The 23,815-nt window shown below is 35.9% G+C and overlaps 1 non-coding gene across 1 annotated transcript; it reads right to left on the reverse strand.

The window, feature by feature from the left end:
- Nucleotides 1-1,563: 1,563 nt before the first annotated feature.
- TRNAV-GAC (transfer RNA valine (anticodon GAC)) lies at nucleotides 1,564-1,639 on the reverse strand. The gene has a single exon. It is a non-coding gene; the product is annotated as a tRNA-Val (tRNA).
- Nucleotides 1,640-23,815: the final 22,176 nt, after the last annotated feature.

Here is a 23,815-nt window from a genome sequence, read left to right on the forward strand (position 1 = left end):
ACAGGCTTTTTTATCCACCTAACTCGATGTGGAGAAAGAAGGGAAGTAGAGAAACTAGGGTTGAAAACTGCCCATGCTTAAACATCAAAAACGGAATCAGACTCTTCTACAACTTAATTCTGAAAAAGAGTAAGCAAACGAGAATGGCATGAGGCCAAAAAGATCTGACGAGTATAATTCAAAGCAGTTCAAAGTTATTTCTATATTTATTTTATTTAATAGAATTAAGTTAAATACAATCCAGAAAAATACAAGTTGGGAGTAGTATCTTCCTGCCTGATGCCCTTTGGTCAGAACTTTTCAAGGACCTCAGCTATTATCACATACCCCCAAACCTAACCATGCCTACAGCTGCAGAGCATTTAGGTTATTTCTGATATACCTGTTGCCTAGCTCCGAAGCAGGCACATAAGCACCCAATAAATTTTATTAAATAGCATATAAATATATTAATAAAATCAAACTTGCTTCTACCACAAATGTGATCTTTTGCCTTGAGTCTTATAAGTGGTTAATAGCCTTATTTTAGCAACCAAGCTTCCACACTGGACCCTATGTCTGATAATTACATCCCAACCTTATACTACTGTCCCTAAATTTCTCTAGATTTTCTGCGCAAATCCAAGTTAATTTTTAGTTAGAGTTTGAGATTTGATATCATCCATCCTACCAAAGACAGAGGTTCTGCTCTAAAACCCTGATCAATCTAGCGGCTAAAGCTACCTCAGCACCCTATCCGAACCAGCTGCATGAAGCCCTCATCCTCAGTATATAGCCTTGTGCTAAATTCAGCTTCTTTTTATCGTTAAATCTGTCCTCTTGTTGTAATTCCTTTCATACTTAATTTTTCACTCAGACTGCTGATAGATTCCCTTTCCTGTTGTGCTCTACCCTCTGGCCTATCTTTTCCCACACTCAGCCAGATCAATCACTCTAAAATTCAATCCCATTTGGCCATTTTTTCAGTTTAAAATAGTGTATTAAATTCTCATGAACTTAGTTGAGATCTAAATCAGTTTTCTTTTTAAAATTTTCTCTCCACCTATCTTTAAACTATTTTTATCACATGGCCACAGTAGCTTACCTTGAGCCAGACACTGCAACAAAAAGAGAGCAGAAGATAGCTGTGGCCTGTGGCCCATCTAGGCCAACAGATATCCTAGACTGATGCTCTAGAACTTAAATGCTGGGATAGATACTTGTGGATGGTATTCTATTGGTAATTTCAGGTAGCCAATACAGCAACTATGTCCTGTCACTTGGGTACTGTATTTTTTTTTTTACATTTTTCTGAAGCTGGAAATGGGGAGGCAGTCAGACAGACTCCCGCATGCGCCCGACCGGGATCCACCCCGCCCACCAGGGGGCGATGCTCTGCCCCTCCGGGGCATCGCTCTGTCGCTACCAGAGCCATTCTAGAGCCTGGGGCAGAGGCCAAGGAGCCATCCCCAGCGCCCGGGCCATCTTTTGCTCCAATGGAGCCTCGGCTGCGGGAGGGGAAGAGAGAGACAGAGAGGAAGGAGAGGGGGAGGGGTGGAGAAGCAGATGGGCGCCTCTCCTGTGTGCCCTGGCCGGGAATCGAACCCGGGACTTCCGCACGTCAGGCCGACGCTCTACCACTGAGCCAATCGGCCAGGGCCTAGGGGTACTGTATTTTGTCACCCCCACTAAGTTTCTTCTCCTAGTCTAAAAGTTAGTGACTTTGTATCCTTTTAGATCTAAACCTTCTAAATAGCATCTATCCTATAGTCTTCTCCATCCTTCATGTTGCATTCTAACTAGAGCTTTTATGACAAATAATGAAATAAGAAAAGTTATATTAAATAGTTATTGAATATTTACATATATTACAGACAAGGCATTTAACAAAGCTAATTTAATACTCACAGAGATTGTATTGGCATTATTATCCTCCTTATACCAGATATACAGACTCAAATTCAGAAAACTTACTTGTTCAAGGACATACAGCTATAAAACGTATCTGTTACTAAAATCTACTTGGTTGTGCCAGGCTCCAAAAGCTGTGGTCCGAATGTTTTACCACTATTTTACATTGACCTTATCTTTCTCTTGACATTTTCAGAATTGTTTTAATACTTTAACACTTTAAAGTTCATGTTTGTATTAGTTTGTGAGGTCAATGTGATCATGTTGCTTAAGGTCCAGGTACATCCACTTTGTACCTTCTTTTTTTTCAAATTCCAGTTTTTTAAATAGACCTTACATTTTAAAGCCATTTTAGAATTCACAGCAAAATAGAATAAAAGATACAGAAAGTTCCCAAATGTCCCCTATTCCACGCAACACACATACTCTCCACTACCAATGCATCTTCCAACCGAGGGCTACATTTGTACCAAATAATGAACCTACATAGACCTCATTATCACCCAAAGTTCACAGATTATGTTAGGACTCACTTACAGTGTTATACATTTTATAAATTTGAAAAAAAAATGTGTAGTGACAGATATCCATTCTTACAGTATTATACAGAATAGTTTCACTTTCCTACAAATCCTCTGGGCTTCCTATATATTCTCCCTTCCTCACCACTCATTCCTGGGAACCATGGGTCATTTTACTGCCTCCACAAGTTTTGCCTTTTCCAGCATATCATATAGTTGGAATCATGCAGTATATATAATTTTCAGCTTGACTTTTTTTTACTTAGTAATATGCATTTAAGTTACCTCCATGTCTTTTCATTGTTGATAGCTCATTTCTTTCAGCTCTGAATAAATTCCACTGTCTGGATTTGCCACATTTTATTTATCCACCCACCTACTGAAAGTCATCTTTATGTCTCCCAAGTTTTGACAACTATAAATAAAGCTGCTGTAAACATCTGTGTGCAAATTTTTGTGTGGACATTCATTTTTGTTTCCTTTAGATAAATATCAAGGAACAGATTGCTGAGTCATATTATAAGAGGATGCTTAATTCTGTAAGAAACTTCCAAACTGTCTTCCAAAAGGATTGTACCAATTTGTATTCCTACCAGCAATGAATGAGGGTTCCTGTTGTTTTACATCCTCACCAGCATTTGGTGTTGACACTGTTCTAGAGTTTAGTCATTCACATAGGTTCACAGTGATAGCTCATTATTGTTTTAATTTATATTTCCTGGCCTGACCTGTGGTGGCGCAGTGGATAAAGCGTCGACCTGGAAATGCTGAGGTCGCCGGTTCAAAACCCTGGACTTGCCTGGTCAAGGCACATATGGGAGTTGATGCTTCCTGCTCCTCCCCCCTTCTCGCTCTCTCCCTCTCTCTCTCCTTTCTAAAATGAATAAAAATTAAAAAAAAAAAAGATGCATCATAATTTATATTTCCCTGATGACATATTTGTACCTTTTAAAGCAATATTTCTGTTACTCTTGCAGGTTTGATCTACCATGTAATCATTATATTGTTTTATTTGGTGTTTCCTTACTAGGAACAGTTAAAGAAAATGGCCTATGATTTGAGAAGTGACACATTTCACTATTTAGTTTTTTTATTACTAAAAGCAAAAATCAAAGCACAATTATCCATTAACACTCACAGGTCAATTATGGGTTTGTGCAACTAACATGTTATATGCTGCAAACATTTGCTATGTAAATGTAGTATCTCAATAGCAATGACAGTATCTTCAAAGACCTTGGGAATGGTTAGGTTTCAGGGTATAGGTTGTTGTTGTCATGAAGGCCTCTGAACCAAAATCTGCTTCAGAGAATGCTCTAATGACTTGGTGTCCTGTTATGACACGTGTTGTCTTATCTTTAACAGGACAACTGTATTCTCCAATGATTGAGAGAAAAAAATAGATTGATGAGACACTGGTAACAGGACATATTAAAACTAAGGAATGAGTACAGGAAAGGGAGTGGAGAGAAGATGATGGAAAATTTATTAATAAAAAGGAAAGTGCAATTTCTGAAAGCATGCATCTCCTGATGGAATTTTCTGCAACATTTTTAAAATATTAAAATACTCTGCAAATTTGTTGGTTTTACTGTGTGTAACACTATGCTAGAGAAGTGAGAAATAGTTATAATGATAACTATTTACAAAGTGATTTCCAATGCATTATATCATCATATTTCAATTAATTAATGCCCTCAAAAGATTTTCTTCAGTTTTATATAATATTGGTGATAAATGTGTCATATGTTAATAATCTGGGTAATATATAAGGCATGATATCACTGCTTCTAAACATTTCAGAAGTTATTTGAGCAGAAATTTTTCACTTTAAAATTAATTACATTTCCTGGCCGGTTGGCTCAGAGGTAGAGCATTGGCCAGGCATGTGAAAGTCTTGGATTCAATTCCTGGCCAGGGCACACCAGAGAAGCGCCCATCTGCTTCTCCACCCTTCCCCCTCTCCTTCCTCTCTATCTCTCTCTTCCCCTACCTCAGCCAAGGCTCCATTGGAGCAAAGTTGGCCTAGGCACTGAGAATGGCTCCATGGCCTCTGCCTAAGGCGCTAGAATGGCTCTGGCTGCAGTGGAGCAAAGCCCTAGATGGGCAGAGCATTGCCTCCTGGTGGGTATGCCGGGTGGATCCCAGTTGGGCACTTCTCACTTCGGAAAAATACAAAACGCACACACACACTTCAATTACATATATAATGGTTGAATAATAGTAGATTAAGCAAATCTCAAAATCTCATACAAATTTTTAATTTTCAAAAATAATCAATGGGAGAAGTATATTCAGAAACTCTGCTATACCCTTGGGCCTTGCGTTGTGTTGCTTATTGTGCCCGGTAAGCTGCATGACTATTAACACTAAACAACCTTGTCTATAAAGACAACTTGTAAAAGAAAAAATACCAAAAAAAAAACAAAACAGAAAAACATGACTTTTGTGGGGAAAGAGGCATTTACCACTATATTAAAATTATTTTAAGCAGGTCATTACTTTATTTAAATCCTAGAGATATCATTTCCTCGTGATATAAAGGCATTTTATTCCATAACCATGTGTGTATGTGTATGTTTGTGTGTGTCAGAGAGAGATAGAGACAGAGACAGAGATTAAATATATATGTGTGCAGATGTGGCTGGGAGAGACTGAGAGATTATAAGTGCAGGTGGCTAGGATAAATGTCAGTTAAGACTTATTTTGTATGTATAAAGATGTTACTACTAGATTGCATAACAGAGAAAAATAGAAAACTGTACAATAAAAATAAAAGTAAAACTAAAGTCTATTGGTTCAAATACATAAAATATATTATTTTTTTTTCAAATAAACTCATAACAAATGTATTCACATCTGCTAGAAACCAGTTCAACCTTGCTAATTCTTATTTGAGGCATTCATATTGTCATATTAAGATACATCATTTTTCATGTCTTAACAAAATCCTCTGTTAAATTGTTCCTCCAGAATTTTCACCACAAATTCTCAAGTGTATTGATAAATCACTGCTTAGTTCAGTAAGTTATGTGATATGTTGCCTGGGTTAAAAGCAATAGTTATTGTACCTAAATATGCTTTTTTCAGTATAATTTGATATTACCTACCTACATTAGTGGATGTAAATTCTCTGCTTCCCTCCAACTCTCTTTTGTTTTATAATTTCACTTTCCTCTGACCTATCTAAGAAAAAAAAATTATTTTGTACACAAAGGGAGAGATACCATAAGTCACCAAAGTAGAATAATTTACATTTTTATTGTTGTTCTGTGCTAACTTATGTGTTTAGTTACCCTAAGGGATGCTATGAATGCTATTAATATGCAATGAATATGCAATGAAAAAACTGCTGTGTGACATTGTTTAATTTTTTAGCAAAAATTCATTTTCTCCTTGTACTGACCTTTATCCTTTGCTGAGAAAACTATAAACATTGATATGGAATTTGAGACAAAGATAAACTAGTGGGCAAAGAAATACCTTCTTGGGAGTCCTCAGTGTTCATGTAAAGATTTATAGTTTTTAGGATGCACTGTTTCCTATTAAATTATAATTTATTGAATTTGTTTTTTAAACATAGGAACCAAGTTTGGCAAAATACAGCCTGTAGCCCAAATTGGATCTACCACTTGTTTTTGTAAATAAAGTTATATTAGAACACAACCATGCACATTAATTTATGTGTTAGGTATAAATGCATTTCTGCTACAAAGGCAAAGTTAAGTATCCCTACAGGTAAACTATGTGCTACCTAAAGTCTAGAGCAGGGGTCCCCAAACTTTTTACACAGGGGGCCAGTTTACTGTCCCTCAGACCATTGGAGGGCCGGACTATATCAAAAACTATGAACAAATCCCTATGCACACTGCACATCTTATTTTAAAGTAAAAAAAAAAAAGGGAACAAATACAATATTTAAAATAAAGAACAAGTAAATTTAAATCAACTAACTGACCAGTATTTCAATGGGAACTATGGGCCTGCTTTTGGCTAATGATGGTCAGTGTGCTCCTCTCACTGACCACCAATGAAAGAGGTGCCCCTTTCGGAAGTGCGGCAGGGCCGGATAAATGGCCTCAGGGGGCCGCATGCGGCCCGCGGGCCGTAGTTTGGGGACCCCTGGTCTAGAGTATTTGCCTGAGCCCCTTAAGAAAATGTTAGCCAACACCAATATAAACAAATATAAATATAGGTGTGTTTTTAAATATGAGTAATTTTTAAAAATATAAATCTCTAACATCTGCTACTTACATGCAATGTACTTCTGAGCAACTTACATTAATTTATTTTATTTACTCTTTACCTTGCGAGGTAGGCATTATAAGTATCCCTGTTTTACGATGATAAAGAAACTGAGTCCTAGAAGTGTTAAATAGCTACCCAAGGTCACACAGCTAGTAAAGGACAAAGTGCTAAGATTTTAACTAAAGCACTATAATTCCAAATAAAATAATGTATTTGTACTTCTCATGTTCTGGAAATAAGTTAGAGCTTGGAATAACATTATAAATATTATCTTGTAATTTTATGCTGACATTAGTAAATAATCTATCATTGAAAAAAATTTATCTCATAAAGAATCAATGAATTTATATATGTTTGATTCTAAATTTCTGAATTAAGATGTTTGGAATATTTTCTTTCATTCCATAGCCTTTTCATTTTGTTGATTTTTTCTTTTACTGTGCAAACCTTTTTCAGTTGGATGTAGTCCACTTATTTATTTCTGCTTCTGTTGCTTGCAGTTTGGGGGTCATATCAAAAAATATAATTACTAATACCTATGTTAAAAAGCTTTTTATCTATGTTGTCTACTAGGAGTTTTTTAGTTATGAGTCTTACATTGAAGTCTTTATGCCATTTTGAATTGAATTTTGTCTTTAGTGTAAAATAGAGAACCAATTTCATTCTCCTGCATGTGATTATCCAGATTTTCAAACAATATTCTGAAGAGATTCTCCTTTTTCCATTGAGTATTCTTGACTTTCATGTCAAATATTATTTGTATACATTGAGGGCTTATTATTGACTTGAGAAAATATTTGCAAACCATCTATCAGATAAGAAGTTAATGTTAAAAATATGTAAAGAACTCATACAACTCAGTAGCAAAAACAAATAAAAATAAAACTAGTAAAAACTGGGGAGAAGACCTGATTAGATATTTTTCCAGAGAAGACATATAAATGGCCAGAAGATCCATGAAAAGATGCTCAACTTCACTAACCATCAAAGTGATGTAAATCAAAACCTCAATAAGATATCACCTCAACACCTTTTAGAATGGCTATTATATAACAGATGAAAGATAACAGTAAGTATTGGTGAGGATATGGCATAAATAAACATTGGTGCACTGTTAATGGAAATGTAAATTGTTATAGCCACTATGGAAAACTATAGTATGACTCCTCAAAAGTGTAAATTAGAGCTACCATCTGATTCAGCAATGCCACTTCTGAGTAAGCATCCAAAGGAAATGAAATCAGTGTTTCAAAAATACCTGCACTTTCATATTGATTACATCATTCATAATAGTCAACCTAATGTTCATCTACAGATGAATGGATAAAGAAAATGTGGTATATGTATACATGCAACAGAATATTATTTAGTCATGAGAAAGGATCCTGCCATTTGCAATAATATGAATGAAACTTGAGGGTATTGTGCTAATTGAAATAAGTCAGGAAAGGATAAAATACTATATGATCTCACCTATATGTGGAATCCATAAAAGCTAAACTCATAAAAACAGAAAGAATGATGGTTGTCAGGGATTGGTGAATGGAAAATGGGAAGATGTTTGTCAAGGAACACTAACTTCTTAAGATGAATCAAGTCTGGGAATCTAATGTATAGCGTAATGACTATGGTTGACAGTACTGAACAGGCAACCCCCAGGTTACAAACAGGATAAGTTCTGTAGGTTTGAAAATGTTTCAGTGTTTATATGCACAGAAAGGTAAAACTAAATACTATGTTAATACAAACATCTGTATAAGTTGCATTTAATAGGTAAATGTACCTGTTCTAACTTAACAAATTTAAGTTAAGAACAAACCTATAGGACCCATCTCATTTATAACCTAGGGACTTCCTGTTTTGAAAATTACTGCCTTGCCTGACCAGATGGTGGCACAGTGGATAGAACATGGGACTGGGATGCAGAGGACCCAGGTTTGAAACCCCGAGATCACCAACTGAGCATGGGCTCACCAGCTAGAATGTGGGATCATAGACATAACCCCATACTCAGTGACTTGAGCCCAAACGTCGCTGACTTGAGCCCAAGATCACTGACTTAAACAAAGGGTCACTGGCTAGTGTAGAGCCCCTGGGTCAAGGCAGATATGAGAAAGCAATCAATGAACAACTATGATGCTGCAACAAAGAATTAATGCTTCTCATCTCCCTTCCTGTCTATCTGTCCTATCTGACTGACCCTCTTTCTAACTTTCTCACTATCTCTGTTTCTCTTGCTTAAAAAAAAATAATTATTATTTTAAAAAAAGAAAATGGAAAAGAAATTGCTGCTTTGGATGGTTAGCTCAATAGTTTAAGAACATCGTCCTGAAATGACAAGGTTGCGGGTTCAATCGCTGGTCAGGGCACACACGGGAAGCAAGCAATGAATGTACAACTGAATGGAACAACAAATGAATGCCTCTCTTTTCCCTTCCTTCTCTCACCCTTCCTCTCTCTGTCTCTCTAAAATCAATCAATCAATCAATAAAAATTAAGCCCTGGCCTGATAGCTCAGTTGTTTGGAGCACTGTCATGGAGCACAGAGGTTGCTAGTTCAATTTCTCAGTCAGGGCACATACAGGAGCAGCTTCACATTCCTGTCTTTCCCTCCCTGCCTCTCTCTCTCTCTTTGTCCTGCAAAAAAAAAATTGCTAAGGACTAAATTTTTAATGTTCTTACTACAAAAAAGTTATGTAAAGTGATAGAGGTGTTATCTAAACCTACTGTGGTAATCATTTTGCAATATAGGTAAGTATCAAATAGTCACATTTTATATTTAAACTTGCACGATATATCATTTATAACCTTATTCAAACTGAAAAAAAGTCTTTTGAAATAATGTCTTAAATGAGAAAATATGACAAACTTACTAAGAACTAGTTAACACAATGAGTAAACAGAAATGGAAGGCCAGTATCTAAAGTTGGTAATAAACCTGAAATGGCAGAATTAATCAAAAATACTAGTGGTTTCTTTTTTATAAAAAAATCCACAGCACTACTAATTTAACAAGCTCTGTTCCTAATTAAACTATTAATGAACTTATTGCTGACCAAAAATAGTATCCTTAGACTATGACTTCTCAACAATAGCAGCACATTAGTGCTATAAAATATTTATTTTTCAAACTTCCTTTGACTTCTTTATCTGTGTTAACAGTGGCTAACAGTGAACATGCGTCCAGACTTTTTTTTCTTGAATAAAATGATTGTCTCTCCAAAAGTTTCTGCAGACCACTATTCTGTCTCCCTAATTACTGTAAATAATGAAATGGGTTCTAAAATTAGTTGTTAGAGGACCAGAATGCTAGTTTAGTTTTGTCTGTGCTGTTGTTTCCTTTTATCTTTGTTTTCTAAAAACAGTAAGTCCCTTCTTTTTATAATTTTAGGAGGAATAACTTTTGGTCTCCACAATTTATTGTAAATATGGATGTTCCAACAATAATAAAAGTAAGCCATCAATTATAAGGTACAGAGAGATAAAAGGGAAAGAAGGCGGTGAAAGGAAAAACAGTTGTAGGAAGGGCTACCCATTACTGAATAAAGATGCAGGTCAGTAAGAATTAAATATAAAGCAAGTAGTCCTTAGGACTCTTTAGTAGAGTTTCCTAAATTACTTTCAGATTCAGGGAAGATTCAAAGTTCTACATTTCATCCGGATTCTGTGTTAAATTTCAAATATTACACTTTTATATATGTGAAGGGAATAACATCATTTAACATCTCTGAATCACTGATTTCTCATTTGAAGGGTGAGCAATAGTCATATCTGTTATGTGAAAACCCAAAAGTTACATAAATGTCAATTATAAAATGAGAAAATAAATCACAAAGGCAATTTGAAAACCATACAGATTTTAGTTTTCTGTATTGTTTTTTTTTGAAGATGGAAAGTGAACAAGGGACTCTTGTGCAAATGAATTTGATAATGAAATTAGAAGAAAGAAACAGTGATTTCTACTAATGGTATAGTGGACACGTGGGACCTTGAGCTCAGATCTTAGAAGGACCAGGTTAAAATACAGAAGCATGTTGCAGAACTGAAACACTCCTGCTAATAAGCAGGTTAACAGGATGTCAAATAACCTACCATGAAGCAAATGTAAGTCTCCTCATAACTGGACAGAGATGGGGTAAACCTTAGTTTACACAAAGATTGTTTTAGTTTAGTGGAGGATGAAGTCCTAAATACAAATAAATCAAAAAGCATCAGCAGTCAACAGGATCTTATTGTTAAATCTGTTAGGGAATAGAAAGTAACATTTTAAATGTAAAGTAGAACATTCTTATGAAACGTCTCTTTGATATAAATTGGATAGTTTCTCAAAACTTCAGCTAAATGGAAGTAGAAATTGAAGACTTCCATCATTCATCAATGTATGCAACCTCTGTAGAGCATTTGATGCATCTGTATACAAAGTCTCCATCTGTCTGTCTTTCTCTTTCATCTCCACACACACACAGGGACACACATACATGGACACACACAGACATCCCATAGTAAGTAAACATGACAGTGGTTTTATTCAATGTAGAAATATATATTGGGAAGGAAACCAGCTAAGGGAAATTACACAGTTTAATTAAAATGAACATATTATCTTTCACTTTGTTTCCAGGCCTTTTCCCCTTCTAGGGGAAAGGATTCTTTCTACCCTAATATCTTCTCGTTTTTAATTTCTTCACTGACTTTAATTACCTTCTCTCAGGTCGATAAAATTATTAGTTCTTTTTAAAACAAAAACAAGAGAAATGAACTTGTTTGCTGAAGGCCTTTATCAAGGTTTCACAGATGGAGCTATTTCAAGTGAAAATATTGTTAGTAATTAAACTAAACATGGAACTTCCGCTTGTACTTTCAACAAATTTTAGGCCCCACCCTTGGTCATCAACTCTAAAATGAATCCTAATTCAATATTTTATTTTTTTTTTTCATTTTTCTGAAGCTGGAAACAGGGAGAGACAGTCAGACATACTCCCGCATGTGCCCGACCGGGATCCACCTGGCACGCCCACCATGGGGCGATGCTCTGCCCATCCTGGGCGTCGCCATGTTGCGACCAGAGCCACTCTAGCGCCTGAGGCAGAGGCCACAGAGCTATCCCCAGCGCCCGGGCCATCTTTGCTCCAATGGAGCCTTGGCTGCGGGAGGGGAAGAGAGAGACAGAGAGGAAAGCGCGGCGGAGGGGTGGAGAAGCAAATGGGCACTTCTCCTGTGTGCCCTGGCCGGGAATCGAACCTGGGTCCTCCGCACGCTAGGCCGACGCTCTACCGCTGAGCCAATCGGCCAGGGCTAATTCAATATTTTGATGCATATAATTTTCTGTTGCCATTTGATAAATCAGATCAGGCAAAACTAGGCCTACTTTCCTGCCTGATCAGGAGGAGGCACAGTGGATAAGCATCAGCATAGGACGCCAAGGACCCAGGTTCGAACCCCGAGGTAACTGGTTTGAGCACGGGCTCACCAGCTTGAGTGTGGGATCATAGATATAACCCCATGGTCACCGGCTTGAACCCAAGAAGTCACTGAATCAACTGGAGCCCTCTGGTCAAGGAACATATGAGAAAGCAATCAATGAACAACTAAAGTGCTACAACAAGAACTGATGCTTCTCATTTCTCTTCCTTTCTGTCTGTCTCTAGCTTAAAAAAAAAAAAAAAGACTATTTTCCTTATGAATAGTAAACTACTAAAGCTAGACAGAATCGGGCTGCTTTTTATACCGGGCTGGTGATCTCTAGCTAACAAGATTCCCTGTGTTCAGAGGCAGATTTAACGGCAGGCGCAATGAGCATGCGCCCTGGGTCCCAAATTCTGAAGGGTCCTACAGAACCCTAACTTTACACTTTTTTCTAAAGACACCTAGTTTTGTGCAATTTTAACAATAATAGAACATAATATTTTTTATTTATTTAAAAAAATATGAGCCCTGGCCGGTTGGCTCAGCGGTAGAGCTTCGGCCTGGCGTGCGGGGGACCCGGGTTCGATTCCCGGCCAGGGCACATCGGAGAAGCGCCCATTTGCTTCTCCACCCCCCCTCCTTCCTCTCTGTCTCTCTCTTCCCTTCCCGCAGCCAAGGCTCCATTGGAGCAAAGATGGCCCGGGCGCTGGGGATGGCTCCTCGGCCTCTGCCCCAGGCGCTAGAGTGGCTCTGGTCGCGGCAGAGCGACGCCCTGGAGGGGCAGAGCATCGCCCCCTGGTGGGCAGAGCGTTGCCCCTGGTGGGCGTGCCCAGTGGATCCTGGTCGGGTGCATGCGGGAGTCTGTCTGACTGTCTCTCCCGGTTTCCAGCTTCAGAAAAATACAAATAATAATAATAATAAAAATAAAAAAAATAAAAAATAAAAAATATGGTTAACATGTATTTTTATTTTTCCTGTCTCTCTCTCTTTTTTAAGGGGCCAAATATTTTCTTCTATGCCCTGGGCCTCAACCAACCTCTGTCCACCTCTGCCTGTGTGACTTGGTTATTTTTTGTTTGTTTTTACATTAAATAACATTCTTATTTCTCCAGACTATACTATCCAACCCTCTGTGCTCTCTCTACCTTCCCTTGCTTGCAAATACTCTTTACCCATTCTAAACTTGGATTCCCATTTTGGAGATACTCTCCAAATATCTCACTGTTTCCCACATATTCTTGTCTTGTACATGCCCTCCTTTCATGTCATGGTTCAGTATAGAAAGCACTTTTTATGGAGTATGACTAGTTTTAATTCTATTCTACCATATAGAGTGTCTGTCATTTTTGAGCCCTCTGGTAGTTTTAAAATATATCCCAAAATTCTTTACCATTTTCCCCTCAGAAAATAGAGGTTAATTTACCTTCCTCTTGAGTATGGACTATACATAGTGACTCAATTTTCATGAACAGAACTCAGCAGAAGTGGAAATCTGCCACTTCTGAGAAGATATCAGAAAAGACATTGCAGATTTCTCCTATGTGTTCATTCTCTTTCAGATCATTTTCAAACTCAAGGAGTCTTGTAGAAATGCAGAATCCACATTTGGTGGGGTACTAAGGCCTTCTCCAACAGTCGTATGAAGCTGCCATCTTGAAAGCAGATCACCCAGCTCCAGCCTAGTGTCAGATGACTGCAGACTCAGGTGAATGAAATCTCATTAGAAACCTTGAGACAGAACCAGACAGGCTGCTCCCAAATTCCTGAACCACAGCAACTGAAATAATAAATACAATGGCTTTAAGCTCCTAAATTTGGAAATAAAAAAATATATAGACCAGTTACTAATAATCTATGAGCCACACTATAAAATTGGTTAGCTAGAATGCTGAAAGAGGGATATTTTTCAAGATCTATGCACAAAGCAAACAAACAATAGACGTGATCTTTAGTTTTTCTACTCTCTGACTGAAGGGAAGAGTCCATATATGTTTTCAAGTAGAGCTTATGTTTTTATTCATCTCTTTCTGCTTTTATCTTTTTAAATGTCTTTTTTTTTGTCTTTCCCTTTGTTGTTGCAGATTACTGAACTTAATACCACCATCTGATCTTACTGTTTTCATAATTTCTATTTTCTGAGAACCTCTGAAATGCCTGAGACACTAGTGGTGGGATTCAGATAATTTAACAACCGGTTCTCTGCCCTAATGACCATTTTAAGTATATAAATAATGATATACCGAAAGGTAGTTTATTATTTCATGCATTTCATACTTAAATAAGAACAATAAAAGAGGTACATAAAACTAGATTATGTTATAAGAAAGAGTTTTAAAATATTAATGAAAAATATTAAATAATACCTGACAAAAAACAATAAAACTGTTATTTAAGATATTCCCATATTGCTTCTTGATTGGCATCCTCACTTGCAATTTTTTTCACCTATGGATGGAATGAACTTTACTATGGGTGCATAGAATATGCTGCGGCACAGATGAATGTTGAAAAAGAATAAAAAATGTAAATTTGTGATTTCCACATTGGGCAGCTGCCCAGGCACCCACCTTAGAGAGAATCCTGATTACAAGTGCCATTTTAACAACCACTTTGCCAAACTCAACAAAGAATTATTATAGGTTCTGCTGAACAGGTACAAACTGGCTAAATCCCACCACTGCCTGCATCATTGCAGCAGCCAGTAACACTGTGTGCCCTTCCCCTCTCATCTCATCTCATTCCACTAACAGTAACGCTATTACTTAAGAAGTGTTCTATTCATGGCATGCCAAGGGCTAATTCTATCCATGAGTTCCTAATTGCCAGCTGTCCAGGGAGTGATCCTAGTCCAAAGTCGAATTTTTTTCTTATGCTTGCTTCCTTGGACCACTTTTACACTTACAATGGATTTTTTTTTTTTCAGAAAAACAGGCCCTGAGATGGAGATTGGTAAACACGACACTTATTGGGGAGTATTGTAGGGTGCAACATTTGAAAGAGTCAAGGAAAACAGCATTAGGCAGAGGGAGAAGTTGAAGTGCAATGTAGTGAGCATAGACCTTAGTGAATGCCATAGGAACCTCTGAAACCGGGAAGACATTCAGTCGTCTTGAATTGTGTCCTGACCATTTGTCCTCCCATGTCAATCAGTCCTTGAATGAAAGCTTTTCTTGGGAGGACACACAAAACCTCAGCAAGGAAATTAATTCCTTCATTTATGCCAATTTCAAGGTCAAGGTCAGCTGACACCCATCAGCTTCTAATCCACCCAGCAGCTGGGGAAGGAGAATCTTGGAATGGAATGATCTAAGCAAGAGCACTTGCAGGTTTTTTTATTTTTTAAAATACGTCCAAAAGTTTAATATAAAACAAATTTTATAGAATTCAAATTTTAAAAATTGAATTATTTATAGATTTATATTGTTATTTTGATTTTATAAATGTTTGTGAAGAAAATTGGTTGAGTTTTATATATCTTTGAGATATGAAGGCATGACGAAATTATACCTTTTATGAAGGCATTAGAAATGCACAATATTTACTCTAGATGGTTTTAATTGCTATTCATAATTATTAAAACAATAGATTTTAATTGAACTGAACTTGAAGTAATCAATACAAAAACTATGTGTTTTACATACCTCGTGCAAGTTACCATTTTATCCATGGACTCTTCATTACACAGAGCAATCTGAAATTAGTTACACAATTATATCGACTTGCTTTTTATTTTTAACAATAACTTTTAAAATGAGGACATCTAAAATCATGGTGGTTTTGTTGTTTTCATTTGGTAGTGAAGTACAGTCATCAATGGGCTAAAAGTATCATTGTAATTATATAGTTAACTGACCTCCAAATCAAGTCCTTTTTCTTTAAATGAAGGGTTTAGACAAAGTAGACTATATATCTTATTTGGTATTGTAAACTCTCCATCACTTACATTGCTTGCATTCAAGGTAAATATCATTGGAGAAAATTGTTTGAGAGGCAGCACTTTTAGCACCATAGCTCATGGCGTTTTACAATCTCAAATGTAATAAGCCCAGGAACAGCAATTTATGAGTATGTACTTGCGGTGTGAGGAAAATGTGGACAAAAGGTGAAGAAGGTCAACAAATATAAGGATAGAAGCAGCAAATTAGCCTGAGGAACAAGCATCTAATGTCTCTTTCTCTTTCCCTTTCCCCCCGCTAACAGCAGCAACATCCTTTTCAATCAAATATCAGCCATAGTAACTTTCTCTACTGGCAAAAAAATATGTCAATATACAACATTGATAACAACATTTTTAGTAATAGAATTAGATCAGGTCTAGTTGAGGCAAGAATAGAGTTATTTTTCTTCTTTCTTTTATACTGGATGTATTGCTAGCAACATTTTTTATCATGTTTATTTGTCAGACTATAAATTTGTTTTTTAGAAATATAAAACTATCTCTTTAATAAATCCATTAAAAATACTTAATCCATAATTTCAAATATCATTAAAATTAGTATCAGAAATTACTAAGACATAGAATTGGAGAAATTTTATTTCATCAACCAAGAATTTATATGTTTATGAAATATCAAATCTACTGAACCATGCATAATATAGGTAAATGTTGACCCTGAATGTTTCATATCACAGACTGATATAAATCCATGTTGTATTCTTTGAGGCTTGAGATTTGCCACAAAATGAAATTTCTTATAAACTGGTGTTTCCATCTATGCGTGCCTTTTTAAAAATATATTTATGAAACAAATGCCTGCTAGATTAAATTGTACATTAAATTGTAAAAAAATTATGTTTTCATAATTTGCCCAAGGTGGAGTTCACGAGTTGGCATTAGAGTCCAAAAGCATATTTTTAAACACTCTGTATCCCAGGGGCCAAGGAAAATTAAGCTTTCTGTTTGTGATTGTGGGGGTTATGTGTCTTGTTACCATTAATTTTTTTAAAATGATAAAACAATTGTATTTCCCTTCACTATAAATTCAGATACACCAGAAACAAATAAAATGTCTAAATTATTGTAATTATAATCAATTATTTATATTGAATTTTGTGAGTCTATCCTTTCATTCTGTCCTCCAGAGTGTGTCTAGAGAAAATAAACTGTTTACAACTAAAAAGCTGTTAGTTGCTTATCATTGTTCTTGCAAGACAATCAGAGATCTTCAGCACATCTACAATATTCTGCATATTGAGTTCAGCCTTCCTATGCAGTCCCACCAAAACCATGCCACTCCTTATCTAAGGGATTTTATACATACAATTCTTTCAGCCTGAGAATGTTTCCAACTTCCTCCTCACTTCCTACCATTCTTCTGCTTTTCCCATCTCACCAAACTACCACAATTATTTCTAATGCTTAGGCTATTCTTTAGAGTTGTTTTTTGAAAACAACTCTACTATTTTTAAAAAGTACCTTCTGTATGCTCTCTTAACACTTTCTATATCTCCTTTGTAGAGGTATCAAAATTGGTTAATATTTGTAAAATTATCTTTAGTACTCTTCTCCACTAACTTTTAAGCTAAAAAAATAAATAATTAATCAAGTCTGCATTATTTTCTGTTTTGTTCCAGAGCCTAGTAAATTGTTGTTACATCGTTTGTACTCCATATTAAGAATCTAATGGAGAGAGGATAAATGATAGGCTCTATTTCTTCAAATGTAATCCTTAGATTTACATTTTGATTAAATTTTCTCAGAACCAGAGTCATATAATGTAAGTTTTAATCACATCTAATCACTTACTAGTTGTGATTGGGTAAAATATTGAACAAGTTGCTTAATTTTTTTCTACTTCAGTTTCCTCATGAGTAAAATTAAAATAATAATAATTCTTATGTCATAACGTTATCATTATTGTGAGAATTAAGTACTTAATATATGTAAAACTATTGGAATTATACCTGGCACAGGTTAAGCCCACAAAAATATTAGTTGTTATTAATATCAAAATCATATGTATGTGAATAATCTGTTATATGCTGTCATATTTCTGGTAATATTTGATAATATTTAGTTTTAGTTTTAATTATATTACTCTGTATCCATTCTTGACAGGTATAGAAAATAGAATCTTTTAATTAAGATAACATAATTTCTAACACTACAACCTACAAAGTAAAATTATAAGTTTTAAAGGCTATAACATAATGCTTTATTCTTTGTTTCCCTAGAGCCTAGCATATAGCAAAGTTGGTCTTTCTTGGTTTAAAGTTTTGAATAAGTGGCTTATGAGCTTTCTGACTATAAAATGATGCACATAAGGCCAAAGTGGAACACAGAAAGATATTTAAGAGGAGATATACAAAACTACAGTCAATTAATAACATCAAAAAAGACTTCAATGTGGTGATTGCTGGGCGGGAGGTAGAAGAGGTTATGGGGGCATAAATAGTGACTGATAAGACTTGACTTGGGAAGAGAGACACACAATACAATGTACAGAGATGTATTGTAGAATTTGGCACCTGAAACCTGTTAACTGGTGTCATCTTAATAAATTCAATTTAAAAATAAAGCCTGTGTTAGATATGGGAGCCCAAGAAAATCAAGAAATTAAGAAACCGCAGAAAAAATATATATATAAATGAACAAAAATTTTGACCGAATAGGGATGTTAAAGGGTGAATGTTGAAAACAAGCCGCTGTTGTTTATCTGGAAAGGTTTGTTTCCTTCTGTATATGGGCTTATTTATAGAGTCTCATTTGAAGCCCAAATACAGAAGCAAGTGGAGCCCAGTTTACAAATAAGCATTAATGAAAACAATGCAAATAATAATATATTGAGGATATGTTACTATGATTTTAAAATAAATTATGAGTATTGCAATAGAAATAAAGTTCAAATTAATTTTTTTCTCTAAAAAGACCTCCCCAAACAGTTGAAATAATGACTTTTGTAGATTTACTAAATAACTTGCTACAATCAGAGTCCTTTCTGCTTTAAAAAAAGATGCTCATCTTGTTTATTCATTGTAATTTCAGGAAAATTTAGGCAGAGAGTTTACAATTCCTCTCTCTTATAGAACCTCCAGAGATCATTTCAGTGTGGTATTTTGTTAGGAAAAATAAAATGTCTGAGCTGAGGACTAAGCATATATTATGGAAATTACTGTACACATCTTGCTTGCAGGTTACCTATGCCACAAGCACAGCCCAGATGACAATCAATACAAACCATAGTGGGCAGCAATTGTGTTCACTGTAGGATACACAACATCAGAGATAAGTGTTAGGAAGGCTGAAATACTATGGATGCAGTGGAAAGCAAGAAAGCAGACATTGAATCAAGGGAATTCAGCCAAAGAAGTGAAAGAAATGCTTAGTCTTAAATATTATTCAAATAATTAATTTAATGGCCTCTCTCTTCTTATTCAGGTATAATTTTACTGACTTAGTAAAATTTGTTCTTGCTTTAATGACCATGTTGGGCAGATAAAATATATTATGCTCACTTTGTTAAAGATGGTGCTGCTCATGTGGAAGCCTGTCACCCAAATGATATTAATATGTGTTGGGGGTGGGCTGTGGGCAGGCAGGATTCTTATAGCCTGCAGCTTGGTTTTAGGACTAAGCCTTTCCCACCCTTTTTGATGTGGGGTGGTGCAATCCCATCATACCTCAGATAAGTGACTTTGTATTAGAGACTTCTTTATTTTGTATATTGGATTAAAGGTTTTGAGTTTCTGCACTATAAAGTGGGGCAGACCCGGAGCTTGCTTTCTCAGTTCCTGAGATTAGCATTAGAGAGGAGAGCGGAGGAAGGCCATGTGGAGGAGGCCAGGAGAAGCAGCCAAGATGGCGGAGCGCTGAGTGAGAAGCCAGTTTGTGCAGAGTTTGTGCAGGGAGAAGGAAGGAGATTGGGAACAGAGGTGAATAAGTCTGGTGAGCTAGAAATCTTTGATTCTAGGAAACTCTGATAAGTCAGTGGCTTTGTGAGCACTGAAAGAGTGGGTTTTGGAACCCAGTGTGTGTTTTTACTTGCCTGCCAGGTGCAAGCTAGGATTAAAGTTCATGGCCCAGCAGTTTTTGGCTCCATTGTTTCATTACTGATTGTACGAATCAAACATGAACCTGCATGGGCCAGGCTGCTGTGATAGTGGCCGTGGATACTGGCCATACAGACCAGCACTGGGTATAAGTGTAAAAACAATGGTTATTGTATATGTAAAAATATGATCAGTAAATTATAAACAATGCACATAATCATCACACTTAAGCTACATCTAATTTTACAGTGTGTGTATCTATAATTAACTTTCCACCCTCTTCATAATAGATTGCTAGCAAAGCTCTTAATAAGAAGAAAATACTATTTCTCTTTGGCTCCCCAACAAGTTCCTCTTCTCTAGCGTATGTTTTCAATTTATGTCATTTCTGTCTGTGACTCTGTATTTCTTCCTGAGAGTAAAGTTCCATCTCTGGGGAAATCCTCCTGCTCTGGCAAAGATGGCTCCAAATCAACTGTGAAAGCAGTGTGCTTTTAGCAACCTGGAATGATATAGTTAATTGTTTTTTATCTATATCTATGCAGCTTAGAAACCTCAGAAGGTAGAGTGTTTGTAAATAAACTTATGATAGCTCTTACTAGTTTAGATAAAGGAAACGAAAGAAAAAATATTCCAAGGCTGAGTAAAACAAGTGTGATTCAATTCAACCAATGTTTATGGAATGCCTACAATACATTCTTGCCTTTTATTGATGCTGTTGAGGTTTCTGAGTTCTGTTCTGGTAAAAAAAAAAAAAAATTAACTTTTCAAACCTTTCAAATGCAGATTATAAAGACATTATTTTAGCTCACACACATATTCAGCGGGTAGAAAGGAAGTTGGATCTCTTTTTTATGTTCAATTCCCATTTGAACTGTGACAGTCCTACTCCAAACTATTATGAGTAAAATTTAGGGCAAATAATAATGGTAAAGTTATAGGGTACTGAGAAATTTTTACAATACGCATTGTAAGTAGTAACTGTAGCCTTGTATGTACTTTTTCTGACCTTAGGAGAATGTTAGACTGTTGCAAATTGCTGGGAATATATTATGCTCTTTGTAAACAACTGGCAAGACAGGAAAGAGAATGCACAGCAGCACTTTTAAAAACTTTTTAATGCTGAGATTTCAAAGATTCTTAAGTTTAGAGGGTTGAAATATTTTATTACTAAATATTATACTCAAAGAGGTTAAAAAGAACCCTGTACACTATTTTCTGGCAAATACTGGTTTTTTTTAGATACTTGTCATTTAAGAATTAAAAAAAACAAATATAACAGTTATTTAAATAGCTCATATTAAAAAAATAATAATTTTAAATTTATAAATTGATGGAACTTGTAAAGCCAGGAGCCACGACCAGGGCCACCATCAGAGCAGCCAGGTCCATGCAGGTTCGCATTGGATTCGGACAGTCGGTAAAGAAACAAAGGAGCCAAAAGCAGATGGGCTGTCATCTTTAATTCTAGCTTGCACCCGGCGGGCAAGTAAAAAACATACACTGGGCTCCAAAACCCACTCACATTCAGTGCTCACAAAGCCACTGACTTATCCGAGTTTCCTAGAATCAAAGGTTTCTAGCTCACCAGTCTTATTCTCCTCAGTTCCCCATCTCCTTCCTTATCCCAGATACAAACTCTACACAAACTGGCATCTCACTCAGCACTCCGCCATCTTGGCTGCTTCTCCTGGCCTCCTCCACGTGGCCTTTCTCTGCTTTCCGCTGCTCTCTCTTCTAATCATCCCAGGAACCAAGCGGGCAAGCTCCCGTTCTACCCCTATTTTATAGTGTAGCTTCACAACCTCTAATCCAATATACAAGATAGGGAAGTCTCTAATACAAAGTCACTTCTCTGAGGCATGATTGGATTGTACCACCCCACATCAAAAAAGGGTAGGAAAGGCTTAATCCCAAAACCAAGCCCCAGGCTACAAGGATTCTCAACACACATTAATATCACCTGGGCGACGGCCTCTTCGTGGGCAGCACCGTCTTTAACAAAGTGAGCATAATATATTTTATCTGCCCAACAGAACTCTTAGGGGAAACAGACTAAATTCAATTCACTTTAAACAATTCAAGGGTATGAAATAGATTTATAGTCAAACCGGGTATAAACTTTTCCAAAAGGAAAGCCTTTCATGTTTTGTAGGACAAATATTTGAATTGATCTTAACCTACTTACCTTGAAATTCTGTAAAATGCTGAGATTGCACTTGATGGCCTAAAAGATTTGTCTAAAATTCTAGAGATTTTATGATCATCAGTAAAAGAGATTTCAAGAAAGGAACATTGAATAAATTATTTCAAGGGAAATAATGAAGCAGATAAAAAAACTACATCAAAAGTAGATTGTCCAAATTCTAGGCAAAGGGATTATAAACAGAACATCAAGAATCTGATCTTAATCACTAGCTTGAAAGAGAGCCACTGTAAACAATTTAGATTCCAAACAAACTCTTTACCTAATCTTGACTCACTGTGAAAATGCCGTTTCATTATGTTTGTAATTATATTTATTTGTTTAGTTACTCTCCACTGAATGTTTTCCTGAGGATCTCCCTTCTAGTTGTCATTTGAATAATGCTTATTATTGTGGCTTGTAAATGCTTTCCAATATAAGCAGAAATATTAAAATGAGACCACTCTTTGAGATAGGTGAACTCAGTTCGATTGAGTGGAAGTCATGAGTTAAAAAAGGATCATGGTTATAAATCCTGAAAATCTATTTTCTCAACATTTCTTTGATATAGAAATACATATTCAATTAGACCCTACTTCAAACAATAAATCTTTTGTAACACAAGCTAACTGTAAAAATATCATTAATGTGGATAAATATTTCTTATTCATTTAATCTTGAATGAAAACACAATATAGGTTAGGGCAAGAATATTTACTTTAAAACTAATTGATCTTGGTGGTGCCATTTATGAACTATAATATCTTGAATAGAATATTTAACTTCATTAATGTGTCTAATCTATAAAGAGATTAAATCTCAAAATATTCTGAGAATTAAAGGAGAAAATACAAGCAAATTGCTAAGCATATTACCTAGAATTTAAGAAATAATGCTGGTGAGTATAATCATATTAATTTGAAGGTATATTTTTATACACAGATGCTTAATTATTACTGGTGCTCTAATTGCTTTTTATATGTTTATAGTTGTTTTATTTCCAATAAATATTTTCATTCAATATTAATTTTTTTTATTTTAATCTTTAAAATTAAGACATTTACCTCTTCAAAACACTTGACATAAGCTATTATAATAGCATTTTGAATAGTTTCATTAAAATAAAATTCAATAACAATAAAATTAAACCCATGAAATTATACAATTAAATGGTTTTTGCTATACTCATGGAGCTATGAAACCATCATTACTATCTACTAAAGAAGATTTTCATCAACCTAAGAAACTCATATGTGTCACCAATCCCTTCTCTCCCTAGTACTAAGCAATCACTAATGCACTATCTATAGTTTCTATGGAATTGCCTAACTGGAAATTTCATATAAATAAAAAATACAATGTATTTTGTGTTTAGTTTTTCTTCATTTCAGCCCTGGCCAGTTGGCTCTGTGGTAGAGTGTTGGTCCAGTGTGTGAAAGGTCCTGGGTTAAATTCCCGGTCAGGGCACACAGGAAAAGTGACCATCTGCTTCTCTACCTCTCCCCCTTCTCTCTCTCTCTCACTCTTTCTCTCTCTCCCCCCTTTCTCTCTCTCTTCCTCTCTTCTTGCAGCTATG

This window comes from Saccopteryx leptura, chromosome 11, assembly GCF_036850995.1.
Source record: "Saccopteryx leptura isolate mSacLep1 chromosome 11, mSacLep1_pri_phased_curated, whole genome shotgun sequence".
Lineage (NCBI taxonomy): Eukaryota > Metazoa > Chordata > Mammalia > Chiroptera > Emballonuridae > Saccopteryx > Saccopteryx leptura.